We start from the raw sequence: 20,005 nt of genomic DNA on the forward strand, positions 1-20,005 counted from the left end.
ACTGTCAATCCATTTGCGGTTCCAGTCGTAAGTAATGTATTTTCAAATTGATAGATGCTTGCTTTGATTCTCGTATGAGATACGTTAGGCCCCATACTACAATGCACGAGTATAGGTCATGGGAAATGATAAATTTAATCTCACCTACTCGGAAGATGGAGTTTGTAAAGTGCATATATCAAGGGAAGATAATTGCACCTAGCTACATATGACTTCTTTGCTAGTAGAGCAATTACAAGGAAGAATTAGTCAAGGGTTATGAATGGCATAGTCGTCAAAAGAACGATATTAAAAGATTGTGCATACAAGTGCTAGATTAAAGTATAGTCAAGGGTTACAAATAGCATAATTACTAAAAGAATATGACATTGAGAATCATGAATAGAAAGTACCAGTTTAAAGTTTAAATACTTCAAAAGTACTTAGTCTAAGAGTCCAAATATTAAGAAAAACTAGATTCTAGCTCAATGCAAGGCATGTTGGAGTCTAATTACCTGAGATCATCTCGCACTTATCTCATTAAGTATTTACACGTTATGCCTATAATATGTTTGATATATGAGGATAATTTTCTAGTTGCCTCATGACTTGACTAAGAGCTAGTACAAGAAATTATTAATAAGGGTTAAAACTAAGATGTCATGAGATCTGTCGGATAACGATGACTTTTGCCAATCCAAATCAGGGTTGGGTTATCAATCAGGGTAAGTGACCTATAGAACTTACATCATGAATAGTGTTTGAACCCTTAACATATGCCCTAGCCGAAGGAAGGAAGTGTTAAGAAATATTTCTGCATAGTATTGCTCTTCAATCCCAAGGGGGAGAGCAAATATACGATGGAAATGGTACATCGTCTATTCTTGCATTGGTTGGAAAGAATGCAATTGGTTTTGTTGGTTGATCGAACAACATCCTAAATGCTTTTACATTCAACTGGTTGTTAGTTGTTGTTTGGATGATTATTCCAAGTGCTTGTGATTTATGGTAAATGCATGGCAATGGTATGTGATGACAAGTCACCATGGGAATAAAGGAATGTTTTCTTGAAAAATGATAATAGGGTAGAATGCCTTGTTTGTGCTTGTTTCTTAAAGGATTTAATTAAGGAAGGATATATTGCACAGGTGGATCACCTCCATGATTGCACTATGGATTAACCTGAGAGGGCATTGCTCGATTCATGGGCCGAAGGTCGAGTGGTGAAAAGGCCAACCACGGGAATAATGTTTCACTCCTAGACAGCTTGCGGGTCAGTTGGAGCTTTGGACACCCCTTGCTAGGTCTAGAATGGAGTTGAAGACCTCAGTGGCCCCCAACGTCTGGGCATGTTGGGAGATTCTATTCTAGATAAAGGATTGAATTTGTGGAGCCATGTGAATTGGACGAGTTAATTTTGTAGGGCAGAAGGGATACTTCTGTTGGAAAGAAGTTATACATTATTTCTCATGTATGGGCGGGAGACAAAGATTAACTTGAAGATAAGTTAAGGAACTTGTTTGAACTTATTTGCCAATAGATTACTTTGCTCTATTTTCGTGTCTCTGCTATAAGTTATGCGAACGTACCCTGTTCCCTAAAAGGCTTAATTAATGAAGCCGAATTTAGGTGTCACACATAAATGTGGTAGGATCTAAATAGAAAACTAAATCTATTAAGGGAAGTGGGTGGGTGGAAACCCCGACGGGTCTGTCCTACGGCAGGATGGTCCCAGAAAACCAGGAGGCTTCTCACAAGATTTCATCGTCATTCGACCTTTAGGTATTGTTAGGTTAGAACCCGATTCATGCCATTTTAGGGGACCGGAATGGGACTATGCCCTATGGGCAGAGAGGTTGAGGAGCGCATCCCTCTCGTCCTATGGGCAGAGAGGTTGAGGAGCGCATCCCTCTCGTTTCCCATTCTCTTTCAACCAAGTGCGGCATGGGTCTGCTTCAGATTGGGTATCTCTGTGTAAAGTAGGATGTCCAGGATCCAACGCTAGAATGTTGTTAGGAGACCTTGGCCACTAGGAGCCCAAATTTCAGGTCGATCCTAGTGCGTTCGATCGTGAACGTTTTGTTGCGAGGCGGATTCGGGAAACCCTAGGTGACAAAACTCAGAACATTTCCTCAGAGTGCCGGATAGCGATGCTTAGATTTGTTTCTCGATAGACCGCTAAAAGAGTGTCTGGAAAGCCGATGGGCGGGCACATTATAGCTAGTATCAAAGCGAAACTTTTTAATGATACGTGATTAATTAATGTATGGTTTGTAGACATATCCTAAACAAAATAATCCAAGAAGTATACCTTGATTGGTAGGCACCTTCTGCACCCAGGAATGTTGACATGAAAGAGAAGAAATTATTTCTCAAGCAAATTAAGGCACCCAAGTTTGATGGAGAAGGGATAGACATCGTAGCAGAGGTAGAGATATGGATTGAGTCAATGTATGACTATTTTTTTGCTTCTGGAATTGCCTCTACCAATCAAGCAATGATAGCCAAACTTAGGTTAGTTAGCCAGGCTCGATTATGGTGGAAGCAATGTTGTGAAGGTGAAGGTGTTTCTGAAGCTAGTGTTACCTGGGTTCAGCTGAAAGATGCTGTACGCAAATGATACCTTCCGCCAACCTACCAGACTTTGAAGATGAATGAATTTTTCAAGCTAAAGCAGCTAGGATTAACTTTGGAAGCTTACTACTCAAAGTTTGTAACCCTACTAAAATACGCACCACCTATGGATATTGTGCAGCAAGTATCCAAGTTTTGCCATGGCGTAAACACTCCTCTGAACCACTGTCTTGAAGCAATGCATCCAACGGACTTGCAAGATGCATTCCTCCGAGTGAATCCAATCATCTAAGAATTTAAATCGGGAAATTGTAGTAAAGATGACTCCCGAGATCTGGGTAAGCGATGCCATACATGTGGAGAGATAGGGCACATCCGTAGGAGATGTCTCTACCATCAATTTTTCCATTGCAATGAGCTAGGATATGTCCAAGGAGACTGCCCTGACTTAAGTCCAGAATATACGGAGCCTCCATGAAAACAAAGCTACACAAGTGTAGTCTATGGATATATAGAGGAATCAGATGAAGACGAAGACTTAGAACCTACTAAACCACTTCAAGATTATTAAAAATCCTAGAAATTTTGGTGACATGAAATACAACTTGTATTGGAATAAACTTTACTCTTGTAACTACAATTAACTTGAGTAATATGAGTTGCATCTTTTTTGAGCCTAGAACTTGCAAATGATAAGAGATACTCTGGCAAGGAATGATACTTATAACGTGCAATGAAGTTCTATTAAGTCGTTTCTTCTCAACTAATATAGATTGGGTCTTACCAGAATGTCGAAGCTTGGAAGTATTCTTTAGTATTACAAGCAAAGCCAATTGTCCTTGGAGTTCAGTCCCAAACTAAGAAGAGGATAATCTGGGAATGTAGTTTCCAAGATAAAAGACCACTTCAATCTGCTAAAAGAATCCTAGGACACTTTGGTCTAAAGAAGAAAATCCTACCAAGGACAACCAAGAATCTTGTGAGAACAAGTGATAAAGCTCCGTGCTGTTTCTATTGCAGGGAGCTAGGTCATTTCAAAAGAGAATGTCCAAAGCACCCTAAACACTGATGCTTCGAGTGCCACAACATTGGACATAACTATATCAAATTTCCCAACAAAAGTCGAAGATAACTTGAGCTTACAAGAAAAGAAGTTGTACAAGCTCCAATGATCTAGAATATACCAAGTGCTTAGGAAAAACCTAGAAGATATCCATGAGATGTAACTACAAAAAATGTTCTCTTGAAATCAAGACTCGGATATATCAAATACAATAGGTTATTCTTTTTTCAAAAAATCGCATGTCTGTTAGTGATCAGAGTAGCGCAACGAAAGCATGGTGGAACCATAACCCATACATTCCAAAATGATACCCCTGGTTTCTCTCGAGATGAGGACATCTCAATTTCTCTAAGGGGAGGAGGATGTAATATCTCCGCACAATAAAAGTTGGTTAGTTTGAAATTTAGTTAGTCAATTAATAAGTTAGAAAGGATACTAACTAAATACTAATTAAGATAAAAACTAATTAACATTAATAATTCATGATTTTTATTTCGTTAAAAATATTTCAGATATTTTAGATATTATCCAAAAAAAGATATGGAGATTTTTAGAACTGGATGTCATTGAAAGGAAAAGACAAGTGATGTTTTAGTTAGTTTTGGAGAATTTATAAAAAGAAAAATAAAGAAAAGTGATTTGCAAAATTGCGCGTGTCACAATCGCGGTCCACAGACAGAAAATAGCACTTCGAATAGAGAAAAGAAGAAGGAGTGAACTAAGGGCTTTCTAAGCAAGTGTCTTGGACTTTTACCCCCCTTTTGGAGCCAATGGAACCATTAGATTTATGATCTGAGCATCAAATCACTGATCTTTCCAGGATCCCCCTCTACAAAGAGCTCCACTTCTCAAACACAAGCCCTCTACTTTAATTCACTATAAATATGAGGCATGGGAGAGGCATAAGTAAGCATAAGGAGACCTCGAGAGGCTGCGAGAGAGGTGTAGAGAGAAGGATACCCCTCCAAGAGATTGTGAGGAAGAGCTTGAAAGAGAGCTTGATAGAGAGAGAGAGAGAGAAGAGTCACCCCGAGAGGCTGCAAGGAAGAGAATTAGCTCAATTCCCTCTATCTCGATCCTCGACTTAACCATCTTCTCTTACACTCTCCCATCTTGAATCTATTCCACCTTCTTAATCTCTTGGGTCTACTTGCGGACGATGGCCTCCAAGCGAAGAATCTCGCGTGCAGATGACAATCCTGCAACTAGCAACAAGGCTTCGGGCAAAGGCATCACTGTCAATCCAACTGCGGTTCCAGTCGTAAGTAATGTATTTTCAAATTGATAAATGCTTGCTTTGATTCTCGTATGAGATAAGTTAAGCCCCATACTACGATGCACGAATATAGGTCATGGGAAATGATAAATTTCATCTCACCTACTCGGAAGATGGAGTTTGTGAAGTGCATATATTAAGGGAAGATAATTGCACCTAGTTACATATGACTTATTTGCTGGTAGAGCAACTACAAGGAAGAATTAGTCAAGGGTTATGAATGGCATATTCGTCAAGAGAATGACATTAAAAGACTGTGCATACAAGTGCTAGATTATAGTATAGTCAAGGGTTACAAATAGCATAATTACTAAAAGAATATGACATTGAGAATCATGTATAGAAAGTACTAGTTTAAAGTTTAAATACTTCAAAAGTACTTAGTCTAAGAGCCCAAATATTAAGAAAAACTAGATTCTAGCTCAATGCAAGGCCTGTTGGAGTCTAATTACTTGGGATCATCTTAAGTATTTACACGTTATACATATAACATGTTTGATATATAAGGATAATTGTCTAGTTGCCTCATGGCTTGACTAAGAGCAAGCACAAGAAATTAATCATAAGGGTTCAAACCAATATGTCTTGAGATCCGTCGGATAACGATGACTTTTGCCAATCCAAATCCAGGTTTGGGTTATCAATCAAGGTAAGTGACCTATAGAACTTACATTATGAATAGTACTTGAACCCTTAACATATGCCCTAGCCAAAGGAAGGAAGTGTTAATAAACATTTTTGCATAGTATTGCTCTTAGATCCCAAGGGGGAGAGCAAATATATGATGGAAATGTTATATCATCTATTCTTACATTGGTTGGATAGAATGTAATTGGTTTTGTTGGTTGATTGAACAACATCCTAAATGCTTTTACATTCAATTGGTTGTTAGTTGTTGTTTGGATGATTATTCCAAGTGCTTGTGATTTATAGTAAATGCATGGCAAGGGTCTGTGATGACAAGTCGCCATGGAAATAAAGGAATGTTTTCTTGGAAAATGATATTAGGGCTGAATGTCTTGTTTGTGCTTGATTCTTAAAGGATTTAATTAAGGAAGGATATATTGCACGAGTGGATCACATCCATGATTGCACCGCGGATTAACCCAAGAGGGCCTTACTCGATTCATGGGCCAAAGGTCGAGTGGTGAAAAGGCCAACCATAGGAATGATGTTTCGCTCATAGATAGCTTGCGGATCAGTTGGAGCTCTGGACACCCCTTGCTAGGTCTAGAATGGAGTTGAAGTCCTCAGTGGCCCCTAACATTTGGGCATGTTGGTAGATCCTATTCTAGATAAAGGATTGAATTTGTGGTGGCATGTGAATTGGACTAGTTACTTCTGCAGGGCAGAAGGGATACTTCTGTTGGACAAAAGCGACACATAATTTCTCCTGTATGGGCAAGAGACAAAGATTAACTTGAAGATAAGTTAAGGAACTTGTTTGAACTTGTTTGTCAATAGATTGCTTTGCTCTATTTTTGTGTCTGTGCTATAAGTTATGCAAATAAACCCCGTTCCCTAAAAGTCTTAATTAATGAAGCTGACTTTAAGTGTCACACATAAATGTGTTAGGACTTAATTAGAAAACTAAAGCTATTAAGGTAACTGGGTGGGTGGAAATCCCAATGGGTCTGTTCTATGGTAGGGTCCCAAAAAACTGGGAGGCTTCTCACAAGATTTTATCGTCATTCGACCTTTAGGTATTGTTAGGTTAGAACTTGACTCATGCCGTTTTAGGGGACCGGAATGGGACTATGCCCTATGGGCAGAGAGGTTGAGCAACGCATCCCTCTCATTTCCCATTCTCTTTGAACCAAGTGCGGCATGGGTCTTCTTCGGATTGGGTATCTCTGCGTAAAGTAGGATTTCCAAGATCCGATGGTAGAATGTTGTTAGGAGACCTTGGCCACTAGGATCCCAAATTTCAGGTTGATCCTAGTGGATTGAATCGTGAATGTTTCGTTGCAAGGCGGATTCGGGAAACCCTAGGCGAGAAAACTCGGAACATTCCCTGGGAGTGCCGGGCAATGACACTTAGATTCATTTCTCGATAGACCGCTAAAAGAGTGCTTGGAAAGCCGATGGGCGAGCACATTATAAAGATGTAGGATTTACAAAATCTAGGTTATGTGCAAATAAGTGGTAATTCATGTCACCTAATTTCACATATTAGAAAAGTTTCCTTGTCCTTGCATCATGGTCATACAAAGATTTTGTTAGACGTATTAGATGTGCCATCTAGCACAAAGAATTTAGTTTTTATTAGTCAAATGCTAGAGCAAGGGGCTGCATGTTTGATTTAATATAAAATGATGCTTTGTGAAATATTTTAATGGTAAGTGCAAGTTGGTCATAAAAGGAAGCAGAGTTGGCAGCATGTTTAGTTTAGATGCTGGAATTCATGCTATGAATGCTGCTATATATGCTAAAGGAAAAGGAGTGGTTGTAGACATTGAAATATGCTACAAACATATTGGACATGCAAATGTGCAAAGGCTTAAATTAATGTAGTACAAAGGGTTGGTTATAGGGTTGCTTGCTTTTAGAGTTTTCATAAAGCATGTCAGTTTGGTAATTAGGCAAGATAACCTTTTTGAAATAACCTTAGCCTAGATTGAATTAAAATGACAAGAAAATAAAATAATAATAATTCAATCAATTGGCCATAGCCATGCCATAGCTAAAAATGTATTAAGTCTACAACACAATGAAGCCATAGCTAGATTGAATCAAAAGTATAATGAGAATCATGGATGAGAGGCTGCTATAAGAAATCCACCTCTTGCTATGGTGAGCATTGAGTATTCATCCTAAATGTTGGTGGAAGAGGCAAGAATCCTCAAACTCTAAGAAAATGGAGAAGTTACAAATGTGCTAAAAAAGATGATTACAATGGCACACTCTTGCCTTTTATACTCCAACCCCAACTAAGCTAATTTTCCTAAACGAAAGGGTACAATATTTTTTAAATTACAATCCTTCCCTATCAAATTTTTTTTCCTCAAAACAATGGAAAAGATAAAGGAATGATAGACATGAATAGAGAAAAATCCAATGTTGAAATAACCTTGTAGAAGCATCATCAAGATGTCAAACACTGAAATTTTGAAATTTTGTCCTGAACATGGTAGTAGTAGAAAATGGCCCATAACTTTGGATAGACACGTCAGATTGGCACATATGAGGTATAGAAATGAAATATACTTCAATAGATAACCATCCACGTCTTCAAAATGCAAACTTGACATCAATAGGCCTATTATTTTGAATGTAGAAATTTTATACAATAAGCTATTCATTATTTAGTGAGCTAGTATTCTCTTGGAGAAGACATGAAAATTGTTTCAAATACAAAACATGCTACCAAGAAGATTCTTCCATGGGCAAACCCTTTTATTTAATAAGATAATCCTTTCCCTTTTTCCTCATTTTCTCTTTTCTTTTTCTTTTCTTTTCTTTTCTTCTTTTGTCTTTGTTTTCCTTTTCCTTTTCCTTTCTTTTCTTTTTCTTTTTGGTACAAGTAGGAGGAGGCAAGCTAGATGTCATCCTCATGCTCTTTAGGAGCTTCACGAGGGGGCCTAAGGGATTTGCTAAGGAATGCAGGGCTTAGCATGTAGCCCTTTTGATTAATCCTTACATTGAGTGGGGTAGTACAGAGGAAAGGATGGTTACATTTCGAGAACCTACTATCACTCATATCTTCTAAGAGACTCATGTAAAATAGTGGTAAGAGAGGAGCCCTCAGCATGAGGCGAGTCATTGCACATCTATCTATTTCGGCATCGACGTCAAAAGAGAGCGGTGACATGCACTCTTCTTGTGGTACTCGATTATGTTTTGATAGGATTCACAAGATATGGAGGTAATTATAGGTGGGAAGGAAGATGGAGTTAGGGCATGTTATGAACTCATATAGGAAGTGAATGATGGAATGTCAGAGGTCTTGAGTTCCAAAAATGAGGCACTCTTCAAGGATGGAGGTGTTGACATTATAGATTAGGAGAAAGTTGTGCTTGTCATGTTGTTCCCGGCCAAAAACCACACCATGGTGCCTCGAGTGAGCTGCCATGTAGGTGGGGTCATTCCTTTTGTATGGGAGAGTTTTACAAAAGGCCATCCATACCTCAAAATTGTTGTCTCAGATCTTTTGGTTCCATTTAGACTGGGAATCATAGCCTTTGACTTTTCTTGGCTCCTCCATCACCTTATCCTCCCAATATCGGACAGGTTCTCTCCTCCACAATGTGGGATTTTTGACTCTCTCATCTTGCCACCACTTTCCTAGCCTCTTGAAGAGCTATATGGTCCCTTCAACCACTTGTGGAGGTAGCACCTTATTCAGAGCATCAGTGTAGAAGAATTCAAATTCGAATGGTGTGCACTTGTTCTCCCACTAATCTTAGTAATTCAACTCCCATGCCCAGTTGATTGGCAGTTGTTTCCCAATTTGCAGCGTTTGGTCATTGGGTGTTGCTTGTGGCACGGCACTAAACTTTCTCCTTGTGAGATTGACCAATTCTCTACGTTTTCTTTTTGCATCAATTATTATTTCCATGGAAGATGGGTCTTCTTCATTGGCCTTCTACTTTTGTTGATGGAGATGGGGGTGGGCTCTATTTAGAAAATTGCCCTTCGGGGTCATCAAGTGGCTCCAAATCAAGGCCTTCCTCTGTTGTTGGTGGTTTTGCATCGGTGGTTGTGGTCGATTAATCGTGGTTTCCTTGGCCTCCAATTCCCAAATCCTCTAAGTCTTCTCTAGAGAGCCCTGCTTATAGTAGAATCTGCCTTTGTTGCTCTAGACTTGGGCTTGAGCTGATTTTGGGGGTGTGAATGCATTGTTTAGTATTGAAAAGCTTGATGGTACAAAGTTTTTATACTAGAAAAGGAAAATCTAGAATGTTTTGTCTAGAATAAGTAAGTGGAGCCAAGAAAATGTAATGGGATGAAGCTTGAGGACATGGATCCAAATGTATAGGATGAATTGGATGAGATACTCCACTATTATGCTAATAATGTCAAATCCATGTATTTTAATGTGAAAGACATAGAAAGTGCATATGATGTATGGAAAAATCTTAGTGAACTATATAACAAAGAAAGTGTAGCTTTGCATGATATTGGTTGAAGAAACTCAATTGACCTCCACATCTTTGGTGTAAGCATCTCAAGAATGTTCAAGCAAACCATGAACCTAAACCCAAGTAGTTTGGAAAACTCACTGAGGGTTTAATGAAAATAAATGACATAGATCTTGCTAAGATAGAGAAATATCCATAATCTGTCTACATTGCCAAAGATCTTAATGCCGAGGACAAAGATTTCCTCATCAAGTTACTTGAGGAATATCATGACGTGTTTTCCTAGAAATACTTGAATCTCAAGGGCATACCACCCCAAGTGTTGATACATCAATACTATTTAAACTCGATGCAAAGCCACTGAAATAAATACTTTATTCCATGAATCCTCACTATGCTTGTCATGCCTATAAAGAGCTAGGAAAGCTATAAAACGCAAGATTTATTTATGAGATGAAGGATATGGACTAGGCATCACCCATTATTGTGGTACTCAAGAAGAATGGAAAGGTAGAAGTATGCATCAATTACACAAAGCTCAAGTTAATTGCTATAATTAGTTCTTGAGCTTCTTAGAGACCTCTAGCCCCCCATAAACACTTGAAAATGTCACACGAGTGCAAAAAAGAGCTAATATGCCACATAATGCACAGTTTTTGGGCATTTGAGAAAATTAAAAGTTTCTTGAGCATGAGATTATGCACACTCTCATTTATTGAACCTACATTAAGCATAAGAAAAAGAAAGGTTTGGTTGTGCATAATAGTCTAGATGATGGTTCAATTTGACTAGGGTTAAGGCATGCATTAAGCACAATGTTCATAACATTGAAAATCTACTAGGGCTAAGCAAATATTGAGTGTGAGGACAATAAGGTTTACACTAAGAACCCCAAAAGAAAAACCTTAAACATGATAACTTAAAGAAACATAATCCCTTAAACACTTAACTCACAAGAAAATCACCCTAACTTGATTCCTATGCAAGCAAAAATCCAAAACATTAAAACTAAGAAAAGTTGAGACCTCGTTTGCAAAAGAAACCAAGCACAAATCTTTGGCACATTTGAAAAAGCAAGCTCTCAACAATATTTAAAATATCTATGCAAACAAACAAAGAATTTAGAATCACCAAAAGACCAAACCCTAGAGTGGTACTAAGTCATTCAACTAGTTAAGAACCAAGTAAAAAGTTCATTCTTATGCAATGGATTGGAGATTCCAACTTCCAAAGAAAGTAGTACTCCTAGCCCCAAAAACACCTTAAAGAAAATAGGTCCTCCAATTATTCCTTGCTAGTTCTAGTATAGATGTGGCTACTTTATAAGTCAAGCATGCTACAAGCAAAATCACAAATGGCAAACACAATTGCTCATAGGATTGGGTATCCTGTCTCAAATGAGTTAGATAAATGTAGAACAATGGATGATCCCTATAGCTTCATAAGGTTGTTTAAGAAAATCTGTGAGGCTAACGACATTGTCTCTTACTAAAAAATAATGCAAGATTTTGGGTTATGCTTAGGCAACAAGAGACGTACATGGTTCACCCACCTTAATACCACTAAGAAGTTCTCATTCTCAACTCTTAAGGATCTCTCAATCATGCATTTCACTAAAGAAAAATATGGACAACTTCATTGTAAGGCCGATAAACATGAAACAAAAAGAGAACATGTGAGACTATGGCCTCTAAGGTTTAGGAGTTTGTATAAGAGAGTCATGCTAGTAGAAATACCAAATTCCAAGGGAGTAACAAATGCTTTCATCAAGGGTATCCAAGATGAGAGAATTTGTGAGGTAATGAATACCAACTCAACTCTACATCAGACCAACATCAACAACGTGCAAAATGAGGCAATTAGTATCAATGATCTTCATGGGCGAGAAGAAGAGATAAAAAATGGGTAGGAATTCAAGAACCCCATCGTAACAGAAGCAACATAAAGCCTAGTAGAACTTGGGATATCTTGGCTACCTTCAAGAGCTATAGCTCATGAAAACTGTAAAGAAACCAAAGAATTGTTGATGGAATGTATAGTGTTTACACTATGGAGGGGAGCACCTACCATCAAAGTGCCTTAGACCTAGTCGAGCATACATAAACTATGGATAAACAAACCCCAACAACTGACCTTACTAGCCCCACCTCTAGCCAAGGGCTAGCAAATCCAAAAGTAAATATCCTTTTAAGATATCAAGATCTCCAAAAACAATCACAATCATTGTCCTAGCAATTCTTCTATGCATTTCATTGTGGAACCATATGGGAAGGACAAGCACACAAATTCTTTCATCACATACTACAAAGAGCATAGTGCTATCCTCATGGACTATCACCCACCTTTGATCACAATGTTAGGATGTGGCAAAGGAAGAGGCATGAGACAAATCTATAAGAGGTTGAGTGCTAGCATTGTAGTCAATTTGGACATATGTTAATCATGTATCTACAAAAGTAGAAACCTCTCCAAGAAGAAAAGGCCAACCAAAGATGCAATGAGTGTGGTATCACTCATATGTGTCATGATTTCCCCAAACACAAAGCATCCAACAACACTACCATTGGACGTATGAGGCCTAATATTTTAATAATGAAGATCAAGGATATGATAGTTAACCCTAATGAAAAGAGCTAAGGCCACCTACATTTCTTAGGCTCAAAATAAAATCAAAGAGAGAGCATATCACAAATACTCTCATTAACAAACATTTTGATTTCAATATTCAAACATATGATGCATGGATTGAAATTAAACAACTTGAACTTGTCCCAGAAATGCAACTATCAATCCATACAAGAGAGTCCTAAATTCATGAACATGTATTTTTTAGCATGCATATAAAATCCACAGAATAAATGGATTCAAGGTAAAGTTCATCCATCTACAATAAATGACAAAAGACATGTAAAAGAGAAAAGATTGGGTCTACCCACCCACCAAGAAACTCTATGTACATAATTTGTAAAAGTGAATAGAGAGGTCATTCTTGTTGAGATGTTTGCAATCACACATACTTCAGTCTCTTTGGAAGGAGTAGTAAGGCTTAGGACTAGAATTCCATAAGCACAGTAGGAGAAGTGCTACCATCTAGTTTCCTATAAAGCATTGTACTTGCTCTCTTTTCAAATGTAATGTCATAGTAATTTTGTCCTTTAGTAAAGTCTCTGTGTCATTGTCAGTCTATACACAAGATTGTGTTTATGAGTCCAAGCTTCCATCTTGGAACCTAATTCACTTGTGTAACAGTCAGTCATGTCAATGTCTTCATGGACTCACTCTTTCTCTTCCAACCTCCATAACTTCCACCTCGAGCCATGTTCTAGATCCATGTTTTTTACATGGTATCAGAGCCCAGTCAGGCATGGATCAAGTTGGCTTAGCTCTTATCAGCTCTCTCTTAGTCCCTTTTCAACTTTGGTTAGCTCAGTTCAAGCCCATGACTGCATCTCTCAACTCTACCTTCACTTGAGCTTCCATGGCAGCCATAGCCAACTGCACCCTATCAGCTTGAAGCTCTTATGTCTCACTCCACAAGTCAAATCTCTTAGATCTTACTTCTAGAAAGTGTTCTCCTATTTTCACAACTTCCTCTTGTCATCTCAATCATTGACATCAGGCAACCATAGGCTTAGTATTGTCAAAATTCTTAGTCATTGCCATAGCTTGCAATTGTGACCTGCAGGACATACCCTACTTGGAGTCCCTAGATTTCTCAATACAAAGCATATCTCGTCTTGGTTTCTTCTAGAGGATCATTCCTCAACTTAAGGCACAACCTGCCATCATATAAATCATTGACATTACTACTCCCTGACCATGGCATTATGAAATTTTCAGATCATTGACAAAAATGCACCTATCTACATTTCACCCTTCTACACGTGACAAGTTGTAACCAATCTTCATGATCTTCATAGGGCTTTGATAAAGCATCAATTTAGCTTCATTTTCATTTAAAAAAATTCAAAAAGCATCAAGTATAGCTCATGCAATGTTAAAAAAATCCAAGACACTGTCAGAAACCCTAACTGTGTCTCCATAGCCATTTTTCACCTAAGCTAAAACATCTCATTATTTTCTCTCTTGACACTCAAACCAAGCCTTTGCCACTCTGATCCACTAAATCTGAAGTTTTCTAGCACTTTTTTCAGCATCAAATCAAGGAGGGGATATTTTGAAGGTCTCAAGCTTTGAGACACAAGTATCAGTATCTATTGATACTATTTATCTAGTGTCTTTTGGCACTCGTGCTTATTCTGCAGAGTGGGAACATCAACGGATTCTGCAAAAACAACCCGATTCAACTGCATAAGCATCACAACAAACTAGACCAAAATGGACGTATTTAACATTAAGAAGAGAAATCACCTTCTGATTGAATGACCCACTTGCGCGGCTTATTCTGCAGAGAGGGAACATCAATGGATTCTGCAAAAATAGCCCAATTCGACTGCATAAGCATCAGAAAAAAATCATACCAAAATACTGGTTTTTACCATTAAGAAGAGGAATCACCTTCTGATTCTATGGAGGTTTCAATGCCTTTACTGGCTTCTGCAAAAACAGCCCAAGCATCACAACAGATCATACGCAAATAGTCTCTTTTTGTATTAAGAGGAGAAATCACCTTCCGATTCAATGCGGGAGGTTTCAATGCCTTTACTGGCTTCTGCAAAAATAACCCAATTCAACCACACGAGCATCACGACCATCATACCAAAATAATGTTATTACCATTAAGAAGAGAAATCACCTTCTGATTGAATGCGGGAGGTGTCAATGCCTTTACTGGCATCATCGTCACTGCCTGCCATCACAATGTTGAACGTCAGAAGAATAAAAACAGCAGGTCAGATCCAAAATTTCGGATATATTCAATTTTAGAATTTCAAACACATTGGATTTTCAGCCAGTGGCCAAGAAAATTCACACCAATCGAGCACTGCAATGCCGTAACAACCGAGGCGGCGGATACACACAAAGTTCTCGAGTATCCATTTAGAAATAAGAGTAAATTATGCGGGCTTCGATCTCGTAGATTTAATGGGCTAATTTAGGTACGCAAAAACAAGGTTGTTTTTAGATGATTAATTTCGTTACGAGAGGTCGGAACACTCAAGATCAAGTCTGCTACTACTGAAATCTGAGAATTTTGAAGTTGATTTGCCACTAATCCTCCAACTCCAGCATGGGCAAGGACTCTCTAACAGTTCACTTCAAAGGGGTCGGGTTTCACATCTGACGAGCTCATCCTAATGAAGAAGGGTTTTTGGGCCATCACCAGTGGCAAAGAGAAGAAGCCTCATGATGCAGACCTTGCAGTCACTTGGAAAAAGAATGATGATAAGGATCAAGCCATTATCAAACTAGAGCTAGACGACAGCTATATCCACCATGTGGATAATTGTGATACTTCACATGATACATGGAAGAGACTTGACACCTTGTTTGGTGCATAGTCTAAGTCATCAAAATATGGTCTCCTGATTGAATTTCTTAGGCTTGACTTGAAGTCCAACACATCACTTGCCACACTCTAAATTACATGGAAGGACTTCTAATCCAGTTTACAGGAATCAACATTAAATTGGAATGTTTGCATTGGTGTTCTACTTAAAAGTTTTCCTCCTAAATATAATAATGTATCAACAACCTTAATCAATATGAAAAACCCTAAGCTTTTTGATATCTAGGCATCACTGTTAGAGGAGGATAAGAAGCTAAAACCTAAGGAATAACCAAGCACCTCTAGAGATGAACAAGCATTATATGTTGGTAACAGGTATAAAGGCAAGAAGGACCAACTTTTCTGTGACTTTTGCAAAAGGATCGGACACATCGAGAAGTTTTGCCATGCCAAAAAAAGTCCCAGAAGGTCTATCTTGCTGTAGTTAAAGAAGAAGAAGACCATGGAGCAAAGGAAGAAGAAGAACAAGAAGAAGAAAACTGGGAGAAGGACAAATCTCATCAATCCTTCTATTCGGATAGACCTTTTTAGCCTTGCATTGCCTGGCCCTAATGCTTTGGACATAAACTTGTAAACTCCTCATGTAGCCTTTTCTACGACAGCCTTTGGTGTTTTGCCATGTCTATGGTGTGCCCGCCCCTTTGTTGAGATCCATTCTCCATCATCATCATCTTCTTATCTTTTTTAATCTATTCTCCTTTTAATATTGGAGTGGTCATTGAATCAAAGGGAGTGGCAATAGATCAAGAGGAGACACACTCAAATTATGGAGCTTATCAGAAAATCATATAATGATCAAACTACAACCAATGCAGAGGACTATCATAAAAGTCACTATATCCATTCTTGAATCATTTAGCTTCTTTTTTTCATGAGATTGAGAGGAGATAACTAGTTACATCAAAGCAAGAGTATGAGCCAATTAGGCAAGAGATAGCTGAGTTGATAGAAAGTCTAGCTCTTGAAGTTGACGTCATGATTGTTGAGCTCTTATTGAGCCTAACATGCATGCTTTCCTAATTGACTATAAGATATTGATAATCACGACTCAAAAATTAAATAGAGTGAAAATTTTAAGAGACACTAGAGTTTTCAATATTTTCTAAAACAATTTTGGTAATCTTTTGGCTCTTGCATTGGACTTCTCTACCTATTTTTATCATTTTAGAATTCAATTACTATTTTAAATAAAGTTATTATTTTTGAAAAATTTTGTTTGTTTTATTTTTGGAAATGGTGTTGTTGACCATTTGTGGTGTCTTTGGCAAAACTAGTTAATGTTTTAAATTTTGATAGTTATTATTTTTTCAATTATTATTTTTAACCATTGATATTTGTTGAGAAACACGGATCTAGAGCAAGGTTTAGCTATGGTGGATGAAAAATGAAGACACTACTCATAATGACATGGACTTAGATAGACTAACTGTTTCATAAGTGAATTAGGTTCCAAGATGGAAGCTTGGACTCATAAACACATTCTTGTGTAAGATGGACAGTGACACTGACAATAATTCAAATTGATAGTTCCATTGCATTGAAATGAGTGCCAAGTACATGCTTATACAGCTTTTGGATATTACCACTTTTCCTCTCTGTGCTTATGGGATTTTGGACATCTCTTCCTAGAGCATTCTGGAGCATACAACTTTTGTCATCTCTCTTATACAAAGCCTCTTCTAGGCATACATCATTTGATTTCTCAACACCCCCCTCAAATGATGAGTCTCTAATCTTGCTGGCTTTTTCCCCCCTTGCATGCAAACATGGACTAGGAGACTAGCTCTTTGGCAGCCTAGTCAAGTTAAGGCTTGAAACTTTACATCTTGGTAGGGTTTTTACAATATCCACTATGGGAACAAATTCCTTAAAACAGTTTGTCATAGTTGTTGATGGTAGCGGAAGTATCTTTTTCTTCTTCTTCATTCATGAATTGACTTTGGTGGTGGTTATTCTGCATCTACTGTGCTCTTTTCTTATGGAAGCATTCACTGACAATATGGCCAGTTTTATCACAATAATGACATGTCATCCAACTCCTATTGTCGGTGTTGAATCCTCGACCTCTTCCCTTGGGTCCAGTAGCTCCTTTAGTGTATAAGAGGTTTTCCCTTGAGCTGGTCTCTTTTACATCTTTGCTTTTAAATTTGCTTTCTCCATCAAGCAGTGAGTGCTCAATATCTTTGAGTGAGAGACTTGGAACATTAATTAGAGTGGACACAAGGTTTTCATATGGATCCTTGTTTACACATGCAAGTAGTACGGCTATTGCTTCATCTTCATCAATATTCTTCTTAAGAGTTGCAAGCTTGGTTTTTAGGCTCTTGAACTTGTTAATGTGCATGGTCATAGAAGCACTGTCTTTGATATCTAGTTTATAAAACTGCATGAGTAGTTTTACCTTTGAGTTCTTTGCTTGGGTACCAAACATTCTGTCAAGTACCTCCCAAGCGGTTCTAGAATTTCTAATGCCAGATATATGATGTAGCACACCATCACTTAGTCCCCAGGAAATGATGCCTAGTGCCTTGTTATTCATCTTCTTCCATTCTTTGGTTTTGAACTGGTCTTCTTCAACAAGCCCATCTTCATCATCTTCCTTCTTGTTATCTGCATCATCTTCAAACAAGTCCCATAAGTCTTTCCGCATAAGATGGTACATGGTCTTCTCCTTCCAAGCATGGAAGCCTTCACCATTAAATTTTGCTATATGTTCCACTTCAGTCGTCTTTAGTAGGAGGTCTTACCACGAGAACTCTCGGGCAGTGTCTATCCTTTTACAAGAAGATTGAGATTTACAAGGGATTTGATAATTGTGACTTTTGTGCATAGTGCAATCAAATAATTTTTGATGTGGGAATTACAAAGTGTCTTGGTAGCAACAACATTTTTATGAGTATTTGAGTGCTTATGAGTATGAACTGTTGTTACAATGATTGCACAAATGAATTCAAAGGCTACGTGCATGAACTGGGCTTGTGCTACACTGGTTAGAGAGATATAGTGTGAAAGGGGGTACTTAGGAAGGGTTGATTTTAATCTTAATGTTAAGGTTGAACTGAATAGACCAAACCCTTATCATTTTTCACACTCTCTTCTGTGATTGAGACGCACACCCGCAGTCTCATCTTCCAAGATTGATCCCGTCAGACTGCCTTGCTTTCTTCATCTTCTAGATTCTTCCTTTCAGTACAACAGCCTTATTTCCTAACAACATCACCCGATCTCTTGTTACTTGATTGGTACCAGGCTGTGAGGATGTCAACAGCCTTCGACAGATGTGATGACACAGTTATGCAGGTTGTTTGAGGTTGTCTATGTGCAAGACAACAGGGACTGCAGAATCCAACAATTATGGAACTCCACGACAGCAACTTACCCTTTTCTCTTGACTTCTTACTTTGTCTTGAAGCCTTTCAAGTCCGTTCAGACCAGCATACATTAGACTAAACAAAACTACTCTTGGACATTGACTCCACAGCCACAGAAATTCAATATTTATCTTCTTCTTTTGACTTGATTTCTTTGTCACTTAACAGAGACAAAAAAAAATCCCCCCAACTTCTTGAAGATAGCCCCTCTACTAATGAGAAGAATAGAGCCTTTGTTTGCGGGATAGGTAGCTCCTTTGGTTGAGGTATGAGTAACTTCAAGGTGAAGACCAAACCAAGCTTCTTGATTGCCTTGAGTAGCACCTTCTCCCTTGAGCTCTTCCAACAATACCTCTTTCCTTGAGATTCTCCTACACACACTTGATGTTGGATGGAAGTAGGCTTGTACAAGGAGAAGAATGAAAGAGGGACATATTGTAGAGCTTACAAAGAAGAAGAGATCACACCACTAGCTACCTAGCTTAGCCATGGCTCTGATATCATGTTGAGAAACATGGATCTAGAGCAAGGTTTAGCTATGGTGGATGAAAAATGAAGATATTACTCATAATGACATGGACTTAGATAGACTAATTGTTTCACAAGTGAATTAGGTTCCAAGATGGAAGCTTGGACTCATAAACACATTCTTGTGTAAGATGGACAATGACACTGACAATAATTCAAATTGATAGTTCCATTGCATTGAAACGAGTGTCAAGTACATGCTTATATAGCTTTTGGATATTACCACTTTTCCTCTCTGTGCTTATGGGATTTTGGACATCTCTTCCTAGAGCATTCTGGAGCATACAACTTTTGTCATCTCTCTTATACAAAGCTTCTTCTAGGCATACATCATTTGATTTCTCAACAATATTTTTAACAATTATTTATATTGATTACCATTTTCTCCCTCCAAGATGAGTTCCAATCTCTTGGTGTTCTCTATTAAAGGTAGTGTGCAATGGCACACACTTACATGAAATGTTGGGATTGAATGAAGAAGTCCAATGGAGGAGCAACGGTTGTTGTTGCTAGTCATGTGGATCATGTTGTGGAATATGACGAATGCAGGTTGGCCTTTTTTGCTAGATGAAAGTTCAAGAATTGTATTGATTGATAAATATTTTCAAAAGTTGGTATTATTATTGATGTTGATACACTTGATTAGGAAATCCCTCCATAATG

At 38.1% G+C, this 20,005-nt stretch overlaps 1 long non-coding RNA gene across 1 annotated transcript; it reads right to left on the reverse strand.

The window, feature by feature from the left end:
- Positions 1–14,181: 14,181 nt before the first annotated feature.
- On the reverse strand, positions 14,182–14,808 carry LOC148010812 (uncharacterized). Its single transcript, XR_015689606.1, has 5 exons — positions 14,730–14,808; positions 14,604–14,645; positions 14,492–14,530; positions 14,345–14,404; positions 14,182–14,258 (listed from the first exon to the last, which is right to left on the reverse strand). It is a non-coding gene; the product is annotated as an uncharacterized LOC148010812 (long non-coding RNA).
- Between the last annotated feature and the right edge of the window lie 5,197 nt (positions 14,809–20,005).

Source organism: Lygodium microphyllum, chromosome 29, assembly GCF_053477565.2.
Source record: "Lygodium microphyllum isolate KBCC chromosome 29, Lygodium_microphyllum_v1.1.10, whole genome shotgun sequence".
Lineage (NCBI taxonomy): Eukaryota > Viridiplantae > Streptophyta > Polypodiopsida > Schizaeales > Lygodiaceae > Lygodium > Lygodium microphyllum.